This window comes from Castor canadensis, chromosome 4 (assembly GCF_047511655.1).
Source record: "Castor canadensis chromosome 4, mCasCan1.hap1v2, whole genome shotgun sequence".
Lineage (NCBI taxonomy): Eukaryota > Metazoa > Chordata > Mammalia > Rodentia > Castoridae > Castor > Castor canadensis.
This window is the reverse complement of record NC_133389.1, coordinates 103,531,953-103,553,574: the sequence shown is the minus strand read 5'-3', so window position 1 is coordinate 103,553,574 and position 21,622 is coordinate 103,531,953. Positions and strand designations below refer to the sequence as shown.

General features: G+C 34.9%; 1 protein-coding gene and 1 pseudogene across 15 annotated transcripts in view; one reads left to right on the top strand and one right to left on the bottom strand.

Moving 5' to 3' along the window:
* LOC141422696 (peroxisomal membrane protein PEX13 pseudogene) overlaps positions 1-7,504 on the top strand; it is a 92,298-nt pseudogene extending 84,794 nt beyond the window's left edge.
* The window catches only part of Mbd5 (methyl-CpG binding domain protein 5), a 384,589-nt gene that overhangs the window by 271,076 nt on the left and 91,891 nt on the right, over positions 1-21,622 (bottom strand). The window lies entirely within an intron of this gene.

The window sequence follows — 21,622 nt, the reverse complement described above, 5'->3', positions numbered from 1 at the left end:
CATGATATAAGCTCTAAGAAAACTAGGAATAGAAGGAATGTACCTCAACAATGTAAAGGCTCTATATGACAAACCTACAGCCAGCATTATACTTAATGGTGAAAAACTGAAACTATTTCCCCTAAAATCAGGAACAAGACAAGGGTGCCCACTATCCCCACTCCTATTCAACCTGTACTGGAATTCCTAGCCAGAGCAATTAGGCAAGAAGAAGAAATAAAAGGAATATAAATAGGTAAAGAAACTGTCAAAATATCCCTATTTGCAGATGATATGATTCTATATCTTAAAGACCCAAAGAACTCTACCCAAAAACTCCTAGACTCCATAAACAGCTATAGCAAGGTGGCAGGATACAAAACTAACTTACAAAAATCATTACCTTTTCTATAGAAAAACAACCAACAAACTGAGAAGGAATATATGGAAACAATTCTATTTACAATAGCCTCAAAAAAATCAAATACCTAGGAGTAAACTTAACAAAGGATGTGAATGACCTCTACAAGGAGAATTACAAACCCCTGAAAAAAGATCGAGGAAGACTACAGAAGATGGAAAAATCTCCCATGCTCATGGATTGGTAGAATAAACATAGTAAAAATGGCTATACTACCAAAAGCAATCTAATGTTTAATGCAATTCCCATCAAAATCCCAACGACCTTCATCACAGACATGGAAAAATCTACCCTAAAGTTCATTTGGAAACACAAGAGACCGCAAATAGCCAAGGCAATGCTCAGCAAAAAGAGCAATGCTGGAGATATCACAATATACAACTTCAAACTGTATTACAAAGCAATAGCAATAAAAACAGCATGGTACTGGCACAAAAACAGTACCATGTGGAACATAACAGAGGATCCGGATATGAATCCACACAACTATACAACCTTATTTTTGACAAAGGTGCCAAAAATATACGATGGAGAAAAGACAGCCTCTTCAACAAATATTGCTGGGAAAAGTGGTTATCCATCCATAAGAAACTGAAACTAGATCCATGTCTATCACCCTGTACTAGTATCAACTCAAAATGGATCAAGGACCTTAATATTAGACCTGAAACACTGAAGTTAGTACAGGAAGGAGCAAGAAATACTCTGGGAGGCACCTGCACATCCATGTTTATTGCGGCACTATTCACAATAGCCAAGTTATGGAAACAGCCAAGATGCCCCAGCACTGACGAATGGATTAAGAAAATGTGGTATCTATACACAATGGAATTTTATGCAGCCATGAAGAAGAACGAAATGTTATCATTCGCTGGTAAATGGATGGAATTGGAGAACATCATTCTGAGTGAGGTTAGCCTGGCTCAAAAGACCAAAAATCGTATGTTCTCCCTCATATGTGGACATTAGATCAAGGGCAAACACAACAAGGGGATTGGACTATGAGCACATGATAAAAGCGAGAGCACACAAGGGAGGGGTGAGGATAGGTAAGACACCTAAAAAACTAGCTAGCATTTGTTGCCCTTAATGTAGAGAAACTAAAGCAGATACCTTAAAGCAACTGAGGCCAATAGGAAAAGGGGACCAGGAACTAGAGAAAAGGTTAGATCAAAAAGAATTAACCTAGAAGGTAACACCCACGCACAGGAAATCAATGTGAGTCAATGCCCTGTATAGCTATCCTTATCTCAACCAGCAAAACCCCTTGTTCCTTCCTATTATTGCTTATACTCTCTCTACAACAAAATTAGAGATAAGGGCAAAATAGTTTCTGCTGGGTATTGAGGGGGGGAGCGGGAGGGGGTGGAGTGGGTGGTAAGGGAGGGGGAGGGGGCAGGGGGGAGAAATAAACCAAGCCTTGTATGCACATATGAATAATAAAAGAAAAATGAAAAAATAAATAAATAAATAAAATAAAATATCCAAAAAAAAAAAAAAAAAAGAAAAAAAAAAGAAATACTCTGGAAGTAACAGGTATAGGCAAGGACTTTGTCAACAGAACCCCAGCAGCCCAGCAACTAAGAGAAAGAATAAACAAATGGGACTTCATAAAATTAAAAAGCTTCTGCACAGCAAAAGAAACGGTCTCTAAACTGAACAGACCACCCACAGAGTGGGAGAAAATATTTGCCAGCTATACATCAGACAACCAGATATACAGGGAATAACCAGAATATACAGGGAACTTAATAAACTAAACTCTCCCAAAATCAATGAACCAATAAAGAAATGAGCACATGAACTAAACAGAACTTTCTCAAAAGAAGAAATTAAAGTGACCAAAAAACACATGAAAAAATGCTCACCATCTCTAGCCATAAAAGAAATGCAAATCAAAACTCCACTAAGATTCCATCTCACTGCTGTTAGAATAGCCATCATCAAAAACACCACCAACACGTGTTGGTGCGGATGTGGGGAAAAAGGAACCCTTATACGCTAATGGTGGGAATGCAAGCTGATGCAACCACTCTGGAAAAAAATTTGGAGGCTTCTTAAAAATCTAAACATAGACCTGCCATATGATCCAGAAATCCCACTCCTGGGGATGTATCCAAAGGAATGCGACACAGGTTACTACAGAGGCATCTGCACACCCATGTTTATTACAGCGCTATTCATAATAGCCCAGTTATGGAAACAGCCAAGATGCCCACTAGTGATGAATGGATCAAGAAAGTGTGGTATTTATACACAATGGAATACTACTCAGCCATGAAGAAAAATGAAATCTTATCATTTGCAGGTAAGTGGATAGAACTAGAGAACATCATTCTGAGCGAGGTCAGCCAGGCTCAAAAGACCAAAAATTGTATGTTCTCCTTCATATGCAGACTTCAGATCTAGGGCAAATGCAGCAATGGTTGGGCTTGGTTACATGACTTGGGGAGAACAAATATGGGAGATAGTGGGATAGGTAGAAAACCCAAAGCATGAAAATATTTGATGTCCTCACTCCAGAGGAGCTAATACAGAAACCTTAAAGAGACAGAGGTTAACATGAGAAGGGGATCAGTAACCAGTGTAAAGATCAGTTAGAAATGAACAACTTAGGTTGTAATAAATCTGTACACGGAATCAATGCTAGGAATCTCTCTGTATAGCTATCCTTAACTCAACAAGCAAAAACGCTTTGTCTTTCTTATTATGCTTATGTCTTCTCTTCAACAAAATTAGAGATAAAGGCAGAACAGGTTCTGCCTGGATGTGAGGGGGATTGAGGGGGAGAGGGTGGGGGCGGGTGGTAGGGGGAGAAATGACCCCAACAATGTATGCACATGTGAATAAATGAATAATAATAATAAAAAAGATGTTGGCGTATCTGAATTCCTTTCTGGAGACTGAGTGAGAATTATTTTCCTTGCCTTTTTTCCAGCTTTGAGAAGACATCTCAGTTCCTGTTTTTCTTCCTCCACTTTCAAGGGCCACAGGAACAGGGCCAATCTTTCTTGAATAAATTCCCTCTGCTGCTTTTCTCCTTCACCTTTAAGGACTCTTGTGATTACCTTGGGCTCACATGGATAATCCAGGCTAGCTTGTCTGTTTTAAGATTAGTTTATTAGCAACTTTAACACATATGTAATCTTAATTCCCCTCTGCCCTGTAAGGTAATATATTCACAGGATTTATGGTTACGATATGGTCATCTTGGGGAGCAAGTAATTCACTATCATAGTAACAAAGAAAAACCCTCAACTCTGGCATAATATCCTACTATTAAATAAGGGATGGAAAAATGTGTTTTCCATTTCTTTGCCTTTATTCCTCTTTTCCTGATAAGAAGAGAGAAAGAGTTATTAGGCTAGATGGAAAATACTAAGTCAGATTACACTTTCTGTAAAAAATTTTAAAGATTTGTTTTGTAAGTCTTAAAATTCTTCAGGTATCTTTCATCTAGGCAATAGTATTTATTATTCTACTGCTATAGTCTTAAGAGTTACTTACCACTTACTTTCAGTAAGAGTATGATATAATATATATATATATATATATATTATATTAAAAATATAGTATTATATATACTGGGGTTTAAACTCAGGGCCTCACACTTCCTGGACAATAGGGTCTCATGCTTTTTGCCTGGGCTGGGGTCAGACATCCTTCCTGTGTCTTCCATGTAGTTGGGGATTCAGATATACTCCACCCGCTAGTTTAGTTTGTTGAAATAGGGTTCAAGTAATTGTTTGCTTGGGGCTGACCACTCACCACAATATTGAGAACTGAGATTACAGATATGCAACTCCATACCTGGCCCAAAAGAGTCCTTTTGTTAGTTACTGCCCATTTCTGAACCTTCCTATTATACATTCAGAATTTGCAAAGACATGGCCCTTTTGGCGTCTATATTTACATATACAATAAAAACTCATGATGCTTGAATGAAAAGCATCAAATATTTATAATTCATTTTGAGTAGTGAGACCTAGTATACTTTTCTCTGTCGTAGAGCTAATTACCCTAACTAAATTTTCCAGTAGTAGAAATACATGAAGGAAACATTTTAAAGCCATGCATAGAGAAGAATGCCTTCCTTTACTTGCCTACCACAGCTCACCTTCACCTCCAACATTTCTTCAATTTTCCAAAGTATAACTTAATACTATCCTATTACCATTGTAATAGAAACAACAAAGAGAAATTACTACAGTAAATATTTATGGTAGTAAAGCAATAATCCATATACTACCAAATAAAGAGTAGAGGGTGTCTCTCTGATTGTAAGTAGCAAATGTAAGATAACTTTTATTGGAATAACAAAAAAAAAAAAAAAAAGCTAAAAAATAAATGAATAAGCTAAAAATAAGTGAAATCAAGGAAATGAGATACATGGAATGATGTACCATGTTAGAATTATAATAAAACTGGAAAGATGAGATTTCAAAATTAATATATGTAATTATGTGTTTATACATGTATACACAAATAAATCATCTTAGGTATCTTCACCACTATATATGTATATATATTTATATATAGCAATATATAATTATATAAATATGTATATTTACATATAGCAATATATAATTATATAAATACACATTTATATATATATTTATATATACTTATATAGCAATGAGTCTCAAAATATGGTGCCTCAAATGAATAGCGTAACAACATTTCCAGATTTTTAAAAAATATTCATTTTTTAGGTCCCAACCAAAACTCACTGAAACAGAAACTCTGAAGGTGAGGCACCAATAACTATGTTTCAGCCTTTCTTCAACATGCTCCTGACTGATTCATGAAAAAACTGGATAACCGCTGATAATAACATAATCGCTAAGGTAACATACGTTCTTTCTCAAGAGGAAAGAAGAAGTAGACAAAGTGATTACAAAGGTCAAATGGAAAAATAAACATTAAAATTTTGGTATTAGAGATGGAACAGATTGGCAAAGACATTAACAGAAAAGAACCAAGAGTCCAGAAATATTTTCTCTATATAAAGAAATTTAGAACACAGCAAGAGTGACATTTTAAATCTGAGAGGAACTACTGAGTCAAATGGTTATCACTCATAAAAAAACAACAAACTAAGCAAACAAGTAAATAAATGGAACAGTGAATTACTAGAAGAAATCACCAAATAAATTTTTATAAACCAAGAAGAAGCAAAGGCCTTCCTAAGTAAGACATAAAACGACATGGGGAAAATTAAGTGGAGAAAGGAATACTTTTATTAGGTAAAACAGATAAGAATACTAGCTACCCTAATTCATAGAGAACTATTCAAAGGAAAAACTTAATTAATAAAATGAGCAAAAGATAAGAAAAGCAATAGGGTACGGTGTGGGGAAGAGGAAGAAAGTTTACAAACTTAAGAAAGTGTATTCAATTTCACTTCATAAGAGAACTGTCAATCAAGAATTTTACCTCCAACAAAACTATTCATCACAAATGAAGACAGAAATTAAGATCTTTTCACAAAAAGCAAAATCTAAAAGAATATGTCACCAGCACTTTTGCTAAAGAAATAGAAAATCCTTCATACTGAAGGGAAACACACTAGTCAGTAATTTTAATCTCCTTAGAGAAGTAAAGAGCAGCAGTAGAGGTTATGATATAAATATATATAGGTATACACATGTATACACAATCTGAAGGACAATAACTACATGAACTAGAACAAGAGTGAATGGAACTGTCCAAGAATAAATATTCTGTACTGAAATACTAATCTAAATTAAGTCATTGTAGGATAAGTTGTTAATTATAATCACCCGGGCAAACAGCAACAAAATAATTCTAAAAATATACAGTAAAAGAAACAATAAGGAATTAAAATGGCATGTCAAACACAAAAGCAGGCAGTGGGAATGGGATCAGAAACTGAGATGGTATAGGGATGGTGACCACCCTCCACCTCCCCTGAAATTCTGGGAGACCCACATAAATTTCAGGGGCTGGCAGGGACCAGTACCAGCTCCACTTTCCAATCTTTTCACTTGGGTACTACTTTACTGACAAGACCTTGGCCACTAACACTTACCAGAGTGATCCCAGCCATTTTTCCCAGGCCATTCCAGCAGATGGGGAGGAACAATGTGAACACTTTCAGACCTGCTTACAGTTCGTTTTCTTCTGGATATGGCCCCTATAAAAATCTTTTTTTTGGAAGTAACAGCCCTTTCACTTATAGGATGGACTATAATCTCCTTCCAGTGGATGACGTTCCATCAGTAAATTTGTTCAGTAAGCTGAAGATAGCAGCAGAGGTGCATTTCAGTTCATTGAAAGAACTGTACATGCATTTAGTGAGGTTGTCAGTATGATGATGGGCACTACCTTTTCAGCTGTCCATGTAACCATTCTAGGGTGGTATTGGATATAGCAAATCACCTGTCTTGATTAAACTTAAAGGTTACAAAGGGTTTTTCAGCCTTTGCATTAGTTACAACCATAAGACCTTTATAGATGTTCACAGTAGACAGTGGGTTTAAAAAGCTCTGAGAATGAGGACCTGTGGCCAGAAAGTAAAGGAACTGTGGCCTTCCTGGGTGCTGAGGACCAAGAAGCTAACAGCAAAATATTGGCCAATATTCTTCTTTGCTGTTATTCTGAATGGTCTTTATTTCACCTGGAAACTGCTGTCTACCTCTAGCGATAAAGCAAAAAGCAACATCAACTGGGTACAGGGTGAGGAAGACCATGTAGTTGCTAGAGCAGAATATGATATTGTTGCTGTACCTAAAGAAGAAACTTCTCTCTGTGCCAGTGACAGACAAAACTTTAGCTCACAAAGAATAACAACCCAAAGTGCAAGGATGGCTTTTGGCTAGTCTTGATAGTCAAACAACAGGGCTTCAACCTGCGGATTATGTCAAAATTCTTGGTAGAAGAAGAGGTAGTAAAATAGTGGAATAGAGTAAAATTTCCAAGCAGCAATAATCTTTCAATGACCCAATGCTAATTAAAGGAGTCATGGCTACAGATTCTTGGGATGAACAGGAAACTGCCTTTGCATCTGTTTTTATTGAAACTAGTAAAGTGTCAGGTACATCTCATTCCACAGGGAAAAGTGGAGATAAGCAAGGTCTTTGAAGTTTTTTATGTTTATATGTAGCTGAACAATACTTTAAAGTACCTTAAAAATTATTTTTATAAGGAAATTAAACTATAATTCAATAAAACATGTTACTGCTCTCATGTATTTTCCTGATAGAAATTACTAAAGTTATATGCCAGTATGTTGGTTTAGTGACCTGTTTGCACATTATATTTTTTTATTGGACCATGAGGACCTTTGTTTCATCAAGCTTTTAAGATTATTGAAGTTGCTCTTATTTTCATTGAATTTAAATCCCTTGGTTTATTGGAAGAGTAAGATTAGTTAATAATACCATGACTCATTTTCTACAGAAGAAGTCATGAATGCTTTTTTTTTTTGAGACAGGGTCTCACTGGCATCTAGCTAGCAATCCTCCATACATTCTTTGTTATTTTTTAAAATTTATCTTGAAGAGGTCACTAGAACCATTTTGAACATAGGTCTAGGATGACAGAGTTTAATTCTTTTCACTTTTATAATATGATTAGTTTTCAATCTAGATGAATCAGAATATACAAAAGGTTTACTTGTTTTCCCTACAACCAAGGCTTAGTGCTTTGAGTTTGTACTTAATGATAAAACCAGTTCTAACATTAATAATTTGTAATCTTGTCCCAGATTCTCTGCTTCCATCTAGTGTAATTACTTTTAAAAATTCCATATTCAGGATATACTTTAAATATTGAAAAGGTGTCACACTGCATATACTTTTCCTGTAGGTTTTACTACTGAGACTAAACTATATACTCAACTGTCATTTAGGAAAAAAACAAAAGAGCAAGCAGTAATGAAGGAAGAAAGGTGAAGAGGAAAGACAGACACACAGAAAGAAAACATCAAAATGGCAGATGTAGTTCCTCCTTTTTCAGCAATTATATTAAATATAAATGGAGTAAACACTAATGAAAAGATAGAGACTGACAGAATGGATTTCAAAAAATGTGAAGAAGTCCAATACCAGTTCTATTCCTTTGAATGGGAACTATTCCCATTCTTTGACCTAGGAGTCTCTTATAAACTCTTTATTCCTGGCATGCTGAAATTTTGTGATGATTTCCCTTTGGAAGAGAAGTTTTCATTTACTGTGTGGGATTATCCAGTGGACTTTTTCCAATGTGGGGATTCTATAATCTTTTAGTTCTGATGAAGTAAAAATACTTTTTCTTTGATAATTTTTCATCTGCTTATTTATTTAGGTTTTTTGAGATGGAGTTTCACTATTTAGCCAAGGGCGGCCTAAAACTCAGCTTAAAGTTTAGGTTAGGCTGAACTTGTTTTTTTTTTTTTTTTTTTAAACTATTTTTATTTAAAAAAATTTTTTTATTGTTTTATTATTCATATGTGCATACAAGGCTTGGGTCATTTCTCCCCCATGCTCCCACCCCCTCCCTCTCCCCCCAATCCCCTCAATACCCGGCAGAAACTATTTTGCCCTTATCTCTAATTTTGTTGAAGAGAGAGTATAAGCAATAATAGGAAGGAACAAGGGTTTTTGCTGGTTGAGATAAGATAGCTATACAGGGAGTTGACTCACATTAATTTCCTGTGCGTGTATGTTACCTTCTAGGTTAATTCTTTTTGATCTAACCTTTTCTCTAGTTCCTGGTCCCCTTTTCCTATTGGCCTCAGTTGCTTTTAAGGTATCTGCTTTAGTTTCTCTGTGTTAAGGGCAACAAATGCTAGCTAATTTTTTAGGTGTCTTACCTATCCTCACCCCTCCCTTGTGTGCTCTTGCTTTTATCATGTGCTCAAAGTCCAATCCCCTTGTTGTGTTTGCCCTTGATCTAATATCCACATATGAGGGAGAACATACGATTTTTGGTCTTTTGAGCCAGGCTAACCTCACTTAGAATGATGTTCTCCAATTCCATCCATTTACCAGCGAATGGTAACATTTCATTCTTCTTCATGGCTGCATAAAATTCCATTGTGTATAGATACCACATTTTCTTAATCCATTCATCAGTGGTGGGGCATCTTGGCTGTTTCCATAACTTGGCTAGGCTGAACTTGTGATCCTTCTGCTGCCACAATAAAATTCAGAATGCTGGGATAACAGGCACACCCCATGATGCTTAGCTTACATTTTTTTCTTTCTTTTTCTTTATTTTGTACTTCTTTCTATTCTTATGGAGTTCCTATTTGCAACATTAAAAAGTTTCTAGGTGAAGTGAAGAATTTCAGTTTTTCTGCCTTTTTCTGCTTCTTTTCAAAATTTTCTTGGAGCTACCCATAACTCTTTCAGCTTTTTAAGTTTTTTTAATTCGATTTTTATTCTTGTTATAGTCTTAATTTCAAAACTCTGCCTTTTTATAATTAAAAAATTTAAATAGCACCTTATTCTTATTTAATTTTCAGTGCAGTTATTTTCTAATAATTCTTTGAAGATATTAATTATAGTTTGTTTTATTCCAATTATGTGTATTTCTTTTCTGACTCTTGTATTTTAACTTTCTAACTACTTTCATTGTCAGTTTCCACATATATATGGTTAATATTTTTTCATATTGAAGGCTTTCCTTAAATTACTGAATATCTGTTAGAGTTAACTAATGGAAATCATTCATATTAAGAATGAAGCACCAAAAGGAAGTGAATGGTAGGGATTTGTCAATTGGTGGACTTCACTGAGAGTTAATCAGGGTAATCAGCTAAGATGAACTCCAATTGTCAGGATCTGAAGATATTGTTCAGATATTCAAAAGGCTTCAACTGCAAAAGGCTGTAAAACTGTTACTCTGTTTTACTACAGATTGCAACTTTAGTGTGAGCAGGCTTTCCAATACCTTACAGCAATCTCAAGGATAGTTCACAAATATATTCAATTAATATGACCAACATCCTCAAAGTCTTCCAAAAAGTTGAAAAAGTGGGAATAGTTCCAAACTGATTTTACGAGACCAGTATTATCCTAATACCAAAGGCAGACAAAGACACGACAAGGAAAGAAAAAACAAAAAACCTATAGGCCAATATCCCTGATAAGTATGATGCAAAATCCTAAACAAAATACTAGAAAAATAAATTTAACAGCACATTAAAAAGATCATTCACCATGATTATGTAGGATTTATCCCAAAGATGTGAGGATGGCTCAAAATATGTTCATCAATAAATGTGATATACCATCCTAAAAAAAGGACAAAAGCCACATGGTCATTTCAAAAGATGAAGAAAACCATTTGATAAAACTTCACATCTGCTCATGTTAAAAACTATCAAGGAGCCGAAATAGGTATGAAAAGGATATACTTCAACACAATAAATGCCATATGTAACAAGACCACAGAAAACATCATTATTTAATGGTGAACAGCTAAAAGCTTTTTCTCTAAGATTAGGAACCAGATAAGGATATCTACACTCATTAACATAATGTAGAAGTCCAAGCTAGACAGGAGGCAAAAAAAAGGCATCTAAATTGGAAAAGGCAAAGTGAATTTACTCCCATGTGTGGACAATATGATCTTATATACAGAAAACTTTAAACACGCTACCAAAAAATGGTTAAAACTAAGAAACACATTCAGTAAAGCTGTAGGTCACAAAATCAACACACAATAATCAGTTGCAGAGCTATATGTTAACAATAAACTATATAAAAATAAAATTAAGAAAACAATCTCATTTATAGAGCATTAAAAATACTTAGGAGAAAATTTAACCAAGGCTATGGGAAATCTGTGTACTGAAAATTATAAAAATTGATTAAAAAAATTAAGAAGACACAGATAAATGGAAGGATCTCCCATATTCATGGTAGAAAAAGTTAATGCTGTTAAAATGTCTATACTATTTGATGTGATGCACAGATTCAATGCAATGGCTTTTAAAAGACCAATGTTATTTTTCACAGAAATAGAAAAGCAATCCTAAACACTGTATAGAACCAAGAAAACCCTCCAAACAGCCAAAGCAATCCTGAGGGGGGAAAAAAAAAACTGGAGCTATCAAATTCCCTAATTTCAAAGTATTCATACATATGCATATATTTGTGGGGTTTATTTTGTTTATCTGTTTTGTAGTACTGGGGATTGAACTCAGGGCTTCATGCTTATTAGTCAGGCACTCTACAACTTGAGCCATACTTCCAGCTCTTTTTGTGTTGGTTGAGATATGGACTCTCTTTATACCTGGGACCAGACTGCACAGCAATCCTGTTTGCTGCTTCCCCATGTAGCTGGGATGACAGGTGCACACTACTGCACAAAATTATTGGTTGACATGGTGTCTCAAGAACTTTTTGCTCAGGCTGGCCTCGAACAATAATCCTCCTGATCTCTATATACTGAGGAGCTAGGATTATAGCCTTAAGCCATGGTGCTTGTCCATGTTTTTGTTGTTATTTTTTGAGACAGAGTCTCCTTATGTATCTTAGGCTGGCCTCATATTCACTCTGTATCCACAATACAGCTACAAACTTGTAATCCTCCTGCCTCTTCCTCCCAATGGCTGTGATTAAAAATGTACACCACCTCCCCAGCTCAAAATATATTATCAAGCTACTGTTATGAAAACTGTACTGACATAAAAAGCAGACACAATGACCAACAGAACAGGATAGAAAGTCCATGAAGTCAAAGTATTCATGGTCAATTGATTTATAGTGAAGGTGCTAAAAACATACAATGGGCAAACGACAGTTCCATCAATAAAAAGGATACCCACAAGTTTCATCATATATAAAAAACAATTCAAAATGAGTAAAAGACTCAACTGTAAAACATGATAGAAGAAAACATATGGGGTAAATTCCACAACATTGGGCTGGGCAATTATTTTTAGGACAGGACTCCAAAAGCACAGGCAACAAAGGCAAAAAGAGACAAATGGTATGCGTCAAACTGAAAAGCTGTGCAGCAAAAGAAACAACAAAGTGATAAAACAACCTGTGAATTAGAAGAAAGTATTTGCAAACAATACACATGATAGGAGGTTAGCATCCACTATATACAAGGAACTCCAGTAACTAAGCAATAAGAAAACAAGTAAAAAAGATTTAAAAATGGACAATCTGAAGAGACATTCTCAAAAGAAGAGATATGAATAGCCAACAGACATATGAAAAAGTGTTCAAAACCTCTAATCATCAAGTATTATATGCTAATTAAAACCACAATGAGATATTATCTCATGCCTATCAACATGGCAATTAAAGGTTGCTTTCCCTGTTCCACAATCCCCTGTACTACCTTTTCCAATCTAGGCCTGGAGAATGGCTCTCACAGTGAAGGATGGCAAGAAGGAGGGACGCTCTGCCATCAACAGGGTGGTGATCTGGGAATACAACATCAGCATTCACAAAAGCACAGATGGAGTAGACTTCAAGAAGTATGCTCCTTGAGCACTGAAATGGATCTGCAAATGTCATGAAGAGGGGGTTGCAGGTACTTGTATTCATACTGGGATCAATCAAATTACTTGATCCAAAGAAATAATGAATGGCTCATACCATATCGGTATGTAGTTGTCAAGAAGATATAATGAGGATGAAGAGAAACCAAATAAGCTCTATACTTTGATAGCCTATGTCCCCATTATTACTTTAAAAAATCTACAGATGGTAAATGTGCATGAGAACCAACTATTGATTACCAATTAGAGTTATTAAACTGCCCAAAAAAGCTATTACCTAAAAGACAAATGCTAACAAATGTTTGCGAGGATGTAGACATTGGAAATAATATGGAGAATCTTAAAGAAAGTAAAAATAGAACCAGTATGTGATCCAGCAATCCTACTAATGGGTATAATGAAAAGAATTGAAATCAGTATGGTGAAGAGAGATCTGCACTCCCATGCTCATGTCAGCATTATACATAGTAGACAAGATAAGAAAGCAAAATGAGTGCCCATCAAACCAGTAAAGAAAATTTTACACATATGCACAATGGAATACTATACAGCCTTAAAAGAAGAAAATTCTATCATTTGTGACAAAATGGACGGAAGTAGAGGACATTACACTAATTGAAATAAATGAGGCATGGAATGACAAATACCATATGAACTCATTTATATGTAGAATCTAAAAAAGTTGATCTCATAGAAGCAAAGTGAAAAGGTGATTACCAGAGAATGGATGGGTGGGTAGAAGAAGCAAGAAGGATAAGAAAGAAGATGTTGATCAAGGGGTATGAAGTTCCAGTTAGATTGGAGGATGAGGTTTTAGTGATCTATTTTACTGCATGGTGATCACAGTTAATACCAATGTATCATCTATTTCAAAACTGGTACGTGATTTTTAATGTTCTCATCACAAAAAGTAATAAATCAGTGAAGTGATGGATATATTGATTGAGTCTTTCCATAATGTCTACATAGGTCAAAACATTACATTGTACCCCATAAATATGCATCATTGTCAATTAAATGTTTTTAAAAAGCAAATTTTATTTTGTAATTCGATCCAATTATACTTTTAAATAGAGCTAACTTCAAAATTCATTACCTAAAAACAAAGTGCAATTTAAGACATTTCCATGGAGTTTTCAAAATAAGTCAAGCATATTTTTATGTCCTACTTACATGAAAATGCATCAGGAAAACATAGTTTGAATGACACAGTGTTTTAAAATTTAAGTTTTAGATAGTATTTATTGAGATAAAAATACACCTACAAAGGATTCTAAACTATCCAGATCAATTTTCTTCTTTTGTAGAAGTTAAAACAGCATTTCAGTAATTCTCTCAGGATATTAATTAAATAGAATTATGAATAGTTAATTACCTTCATGTGGTATACCAAAATGAATATAAACTTATAAGAAAGTAGGCAAATATTTAAATAATGTAAAACATACATTCTCTTATCTAATTTTGTCTAAATCAACCTACATACTTATTGTATTTAATCAATACAAAATTATTAGTGTCATTTGGTACTTTCAATTTCATTTTACCAAAAAAATGCATTTGCTTTCTAAAATACAAAGCAAAATCCATTGCCATTATAAAGACAAATACAATGCCTATAAGGTAATGTTTAAATTTCAGGTCCAGTATGATACAGTTAAGAAGCACTGAAATGGGAATAAAGGAAGCTGGATTCTAGTCTGTTACCAATTTTTTAAATCTGGTAAAACTCTTTAACCTCTCTGGATCTTAGTTTTCTCTGGTGTTTAATAAAAAACCAGACTATCTAGTCTGTATCTGTCTCTCTCTCTTTCTCTTCTTCAGTACTGTGTTTTGAACCCAGGGTCTCAGGCCTTCTAGCCAAATACTCTACAACTGAGGCACATCCTCAGCCCATTAAGAGCCTCTCTTATGCTAAATGTTTAGTTACCAAAAGGAAACTGTTTCCACCCTAAGAATAATATTTTTCTAATTGATAATTTGGGCAATGGACTTAATTACAATTCTGATGCTTAGGTTTTGCCACAATTATTTAGCCATTACTTTTGAGCAGTAACTTTGCCTCAAAGGCTGAGAAGTGCACTGGAACTGTTAGGGCTCTCCAAGCCAGGGCAACAAAGGAGTGGAGGCACAGCATGCACAAATACACATATCATCCATGACAACCTTTTAGAAAAGACCTTGAAACTGTTCCAGGAATGGGGGTAGTGGGGATAAAAGGATAATGATGGAGGGGTGAATTCAACTATGATATATTATAAGAACTTCGGTAAATGTCACTGTGTAGCCCCAGTACAAAAATAATAATTTAAAAAGATTTAAAAATGGACCTTGAATGATGGGTACAATTTTAATAGGCAAAATGGAAAAGAATGATAAGACTGTTTAATTTGTTAATTTGTAAAGTTTCCTAATAGCAAATCTAACTTACAATTTATAATTTATTTATGACCATTTCTCCTTTAGACTCCAAGAATATAAATTCAATCTGAATACACAGAAACAAAATATAGTTTCTTCACCCAGTTCCTTATTTATAAAACAAGATATCACAATTAGAGTACATATAAAACCATTGTTCTATAGTTGTCTGAAAAAGCTGTACTTTGAAATTAAACAAATTCTTCCCAGTTAGGTTGCTTGGAAAATAGCCATTTGATAGTGTGTTCCTGATGCCTTCTTTTGTCTCTCAATTCTGATACTCTTGCCTTGGATGAGTACCAAGTTGGTGATCAGGTAGCTCAGAAAATATGCAAGGCCATGGGATATGCTGGGATTAAAGAAGGTTTAAATGGTCAATTTTGTCCATTCTGAGGCTGACAAAGACTGGAGGGGGTGTGGTTGAGAGGCCAGGTGGTACTGCCAAAACTCATAAGGTCCTGAGAGATGTTGTTCTTTGCTGAAAGTAAGTGCCTGCCCATGTCTGTGGTCCTAAGAGGTCTAGCTGGTATTTGTTGAAGACCTCTGAGTGGACAAAAAGATGCTTAGAGTTAATTTGAATCACTAAGGAAAACTTGAACCCAAATAATCCTTCTTTTACCTCAAATATACGCGAATAAGCTTGCCAATGGGTACACTCAAAACTCAGAACAGAGAATCCTGGCTCTCTTATCAATAAAGGCTGTACAGGGTCAATATTATGCAAGAGGAAATAATAATACTCAAGGGAACTAGTAAGCACAGAAAGAAAAGACAAGTGAAGCCCAAAGCATAGGTCGTCCAATGGAATGGAATTGCTGGAGAGGAGAGAACTAAAGAAAGTAACATAGGAGAGTGATCAACTTTAAAAGATTCTGAGATATAAAAACATGATTTTTACATTTAAAAATAGAAGATTTAACAATAGCCAAGATATGGAAACAGCCAAGATGCCCCAGCACTGACGAATGGATTAAGAAAATGTGGTATCCTCTTGGGGATATACCCAAAAGACTGTTACTCCAGAGGCACCTGCACATCCATGTTTATTGCGGCACTATTCACAATAGCCAAGTTATGGAAACAGCCAAGATGCCCCACCACTGATGAATGGATTAAGAAAATGTGGTATCTATACACAATGGAATTTTATGCAGCCATGAAGAAGAACAAAATGTTATCATTCGCTGGTAAATGGATGGAATTGGAGAACATCATTCTAAGTGAGGTTAGCCTGGCCCAAAAGACCAAAAATCGTATGTTCTCCCTCATATGTGGACATTAGATCAAGGGCAAACACAACAAGGGGATTGGACTATGAGCACAAGATAAAAGCAAGAGCACACAAGGGAGGGGTGAGGATAGGTAAGACACCTAAAAAACTAGCTAGCATTTGTTGCCCTTAACGCAGAGAAACTAAAGCAGATACCTTAAAGCAACTGAGGCCAATAGGAAAAGGGGAACAGGTACTAGAGAAAAGGTTAGATCAAAAAGAATTAACCTAGAAGGTAACACCCACGCACAGGAAATCAATGTGAGTCAATGCCCTGTATAGCTATCCTTATCTCAACCAGCAAAACCCCTTGTTCCTTCCTATTATTGCTTATACTCTCTCTACAACAAAATTAGAGATAAGGGCAAAATAGTTTCTGCTGGGTATTGAGGGGGGCGAGAGGGAGGGGGCGGAGTGGGTGGTAAGGGAGGGGGTGGGGGCAGGGGGGAGAAATGAACCAAGCCTTGTATGCACATATGAATAATAAAAGAAAAATGAAAAAAAAAATAAAAATAAAAATAGAAGATTTAAATAAAGCATGTCCCTGCTGAGTTCACAATTACTGGCTTTTTTAGATCAAATGGAAGAAATATCCAAATATGAAGCAAAATACAAAGCGGGGAATTCTCAAGGAAAAAAAGACTTAGAAAATAACTTCCAAAAGAAATCTAGTCAGGGAAGAAATATTAATAAGGGGAAAAAACCTCAAAGAGTATTAATAGAGAAATAATAGAAGTAGTTTCTTGGTATGAAGAATAATTAAGTACATGAATAAAAGGACTCATTAAATTCTGGGTAGATTAATCAAAATAAGTATAAAACACTTACACTTTTCTGGTATAAAATTCCTATATTCTAATGATTAAAAGAAAACCTTACAAATTCCGAGAAAGAGCAAGTTACGTAAAAAAGAAAAATAATCAGATTAGTATTTTATATCCTATTTAAAAACTTGAAGTTGAAGACCACAAACTCTAAAGTTGATACAGGAAAGAGTAGGAAATACTCTGGAGTTAGTAGGTATAGGTAAGAACTTTCTCAATGAAACCCCAGCAGCACAGCAACTAAGAGATAGCATAGATGAATGGGACCTCATAAAACTAAAAAGCTTCTGTTCATCAAAAGAAATGGTCTCTAAACTGAAGAGAACACCCACAGAGTGGAAGAAAATATTTGCCAACTATACATCAGACAAAGGACTGATAACCAGAATATACAGGGAACTTAAAAAACTAAATTCTCCCAAAACTAATGAACCAATAAAGAAATGGGCAAGTGAACTAAACAGAACTTTCTCAAAAGAAGAAATTCAAATGGCCAGAAAACACATGAAAAAATGCTCACCATCTCTAGCAATAAAGGAAATGCAAATTAAAACCACACTAAGATTCCACCTCATCCGTTAGAATAGCCATCATCAGCAACACCACCAACAACAGGTGTTGGCGAGGATGTGGGGAAAAAGGAACCCTCTTACACTGCTGGTGGGAATGTAAACTAGTACAACCACTCTGGAAAAAAATTTGGAGGCTACTTAAAAAGCTAAACATTGATTTACCATTTGATCCAGCAATACCACTCTTGGGGATATACCCAAAAGACTGTGACACAGGTTACTCCAGAGGCACCTGCACACCCTTGTTTATTGCGGCACTATTCACAATAGCCAAGTTATGGAAACAGCCAAGATGCCCCACCACTGACGAATGGATTAAGAAAATGTGGTATCTATACACAATGGAATTCTATGCAGCCATGAAGAACGAAATGTTATCATTTGCTGGTAAATGGATGGAATTGGAGAACATCATTCTGAGTGAGGTTAGCCTGGCTCAAAAGACCAAAAATCATATGTTCTCCCTCATATGTGGACATTAGATCAAGGGCAAACACAACAAGGGGATTGGACTATGAGCACATAATAAAAGCGAGAGCACACAAGGGAGGGGTGAGGATAGGTAAGACACCTAAAAAATTAGCTAGCATTTGTTGCCCTTAATGCAGAGAAACTAAAGCAGATATCTAAAAAGCAACTGAGGCCAATAGGAAAAGGGGACCAGGAACTAGAGAAAAGGTTAGATCAAAAAGAATTAACCTAGAAGGTAACACACACACACAGGAAATCAATGTGAGTCAATGCCCTGTATAGGCATCCTTATCTCAACCAGCAAAAACCCTTGTTCCTTCCTATTATTGCTTATACTCTCTCTACAACAAAATTATAAATAAGGGCAAAATAGTTTCTGCTGGGTATTGAGGGGGTTGGGGGGGAGAGGGAGGGGGCGTAGTGGGTGGTAAGGGAGGGGGTGGGGGCAGGGGGGAGCAATGACCCAAGCCTTGTATGCACATATGAATAAAATAATAAAAAAAATAAAAACATGAAGTTGAAAGATACTATAATATTGAGGACAGAAAGAAAAGGACAGGAAAGAAACAATTCTTTTACTGAACCTAGTTGTCAATCATGTTGCAAGTTAGAAAAAAAACAATTTTTGATGTGGGAAAACTGAAAGATAATACCACACATATGCCCTATCTGAAGAAATACTGAAGAAAGTACTTGAAACAATAAATGATTCGGGATAGAAATCTTAAGCTACAGGAAGATGAACCGAAAATAGTGCACTGGCCTTGGCAGGATACATGCTAAAACTAAATGGATAACGACTGTCTGACTGTATATTTGTAATATAATGGCTAAGTAAGGATTCTTAAAATAGAAGAGACATGTGGTAAGGGAAAATGCTAATAAATCTAGAGCCAAAAGTATTCATCTCCTCAGCAAAACTGAGGAGTTAAAAAGAGGGAGGAAAGTAAAAGCATCCTGAAGGTCTCAGTTGGCAGGGAGAATAGAATGGGGAATTAAACATTATCAAGCTTTCACCTAGGAAGAGACTCAGATTGCACTGGCTAGAGGTTTATTTGGTTTCTGGTTTTGATATTGTGCAGAAACATGTATTAGGTGATGAATATCAGAATAAAAAGCACAGAAATTTCATATTAATGAGGAATAAAGAGAAATATAATGCACTTAAATACTTGGTGTTCTAGATTGGATTAAAAAACACTGAAAAAAACTACTGAATGTTTTTAAGGCAAAGTTTCAACATATACATACATACCTACCTATATACGTATAAATCTATGGGTATATCTCTATTTAATATATATTTCTACCTACTTTCCCACTCTATTGTCTATCTATCTACCTATCTATCATCTATCTATCTATCTATCTATCTATCATCTGTCTGTCTACAGATGGGCATGATCGATCATTAGTAAGTGAAATCAAATTTAACCTAAAGATTGGTAAATGCATGCTGTTAGCAAAAGTTGTTTTTTTCCAAATTAGAGAATATTCACAAGGAATATTTTCTTTGGGGAATGTTTATCAAATTCATGGCAATAGATTTGATACCTGCCTTCATTACCTCCACTCTGCAAATAAATTAACTATTGTAATGTTAGTTTTTCTTTCACAATACATTAAAAATGACTTCCTTTTTTTCCTGAAAATAGACAGTATGGTTTTATTTAAATATACTATTTTTCCATATTTGACAACCAAAATATTTAAAAAAACCCAGAAAACAAAGTGAAGACAGAGAACATTAGTTTAGGAAAGTTTATTCAAATGAAATCATACCAATGTTCTGCTGAGAATAATCTACTTGGTATGGTATAATTTGTAAACCTTATTAGGTTACAAGGTAAACTGCAATACAGTCCTAAATGGCATTTAATAATCCCAAGAGAAAATTACACAACGATTATCCTAAAAATATATGTATGCTCCTTTAAGAAATTAAAAAACAAATTAATTAATGAACCTAAGGAACAACATAGGTAAATGTTTTGGTTTCCTCTATAAGTGTTTTCATAATCTTGCTAAATTATATACTTTAAGAACTGAATTTTTAAAAATAACATTCTGATAAAGAACTATCAATATCCTCCCTTTCTAGGCCACCCAATTATTTCTAGGTAGCATGAATATACAAGATGTAAGTTACATCACTAAGCTATCCTTCAGACAAGATTTCACTGTTTTGTGCATTTTATGTAAATGAACAGACTGAGCTTATAAAGGCAGACGTACATAGTAGTCATAGTTCACAATACAAAGCTTTGTTTTAAAAAGAAATCACACCAAATTTTAATATTTTAGCAAAGTCCAAAGTATCTTGAGAAATAATATACCATTAATTGATGATTTAAAAAATTTATCAGGAGGGGATAAATCCAAGTATGATAAATATTTGACATATTGTAAAAATTTTGTAAATGCCACAATGTTACCTCACCCAGCAGAACAATAAATAAAAAATATTTACCAGCCTACCTTCAGTGAACTAACCTAGATTATAAGACTGATTACAGCTGAAATGTCACTTTCACTCCTGCTGAACTTTCTCAAAGATTTGTTTGTGAACTGTTTCATGCTTAGTCATTCTCCAAATATGATTTTTATGAGGAAAGCAGCAAGCTATTTTTGTGTTACACAACATGAGAAAAAATGTATGAGTATTCCTTTTTAAGCAATATCATTTTTATGCTTATTCGATATTAAAAAAACAGTTCATTTTTACATTTTAGAATTGCCATACGGATATAAGTCACTGGATTAATTCATACTGAAAACCTGGAGAGTTTTTGTTTGTAATAAGAAATCAAAGCAACAGAAGATAATTTATACATCATTTATGCGTATTTTATTACTGTTCCGGTTTTTAATGGTAGACTTAGGTTTCCAGAAAAATAACAACATAAAAGAGAAAATCCAAAAAAATTACCACAGTTACATGAAATGTTCTTTTTTGTAACCCTTCAATAGTTTTGAATATTTATTGAGTACTTTCAATGTACCAAGCATTGTGTTTAAAAGATCCTAGTGGCAGATCTATCTAGCAAGCATCATTATTTTCATTTGCCAGTGAGCTATCAAGCTTGGAGAGATCACATGAGTAAAACTGCGGCTCAAGTTTGACCTCAAAGTTCTTCACTCTAAAATAATGGAAAGTCATTTATAAAATGCATTTAATTTTAAACTGACTATGTGGAA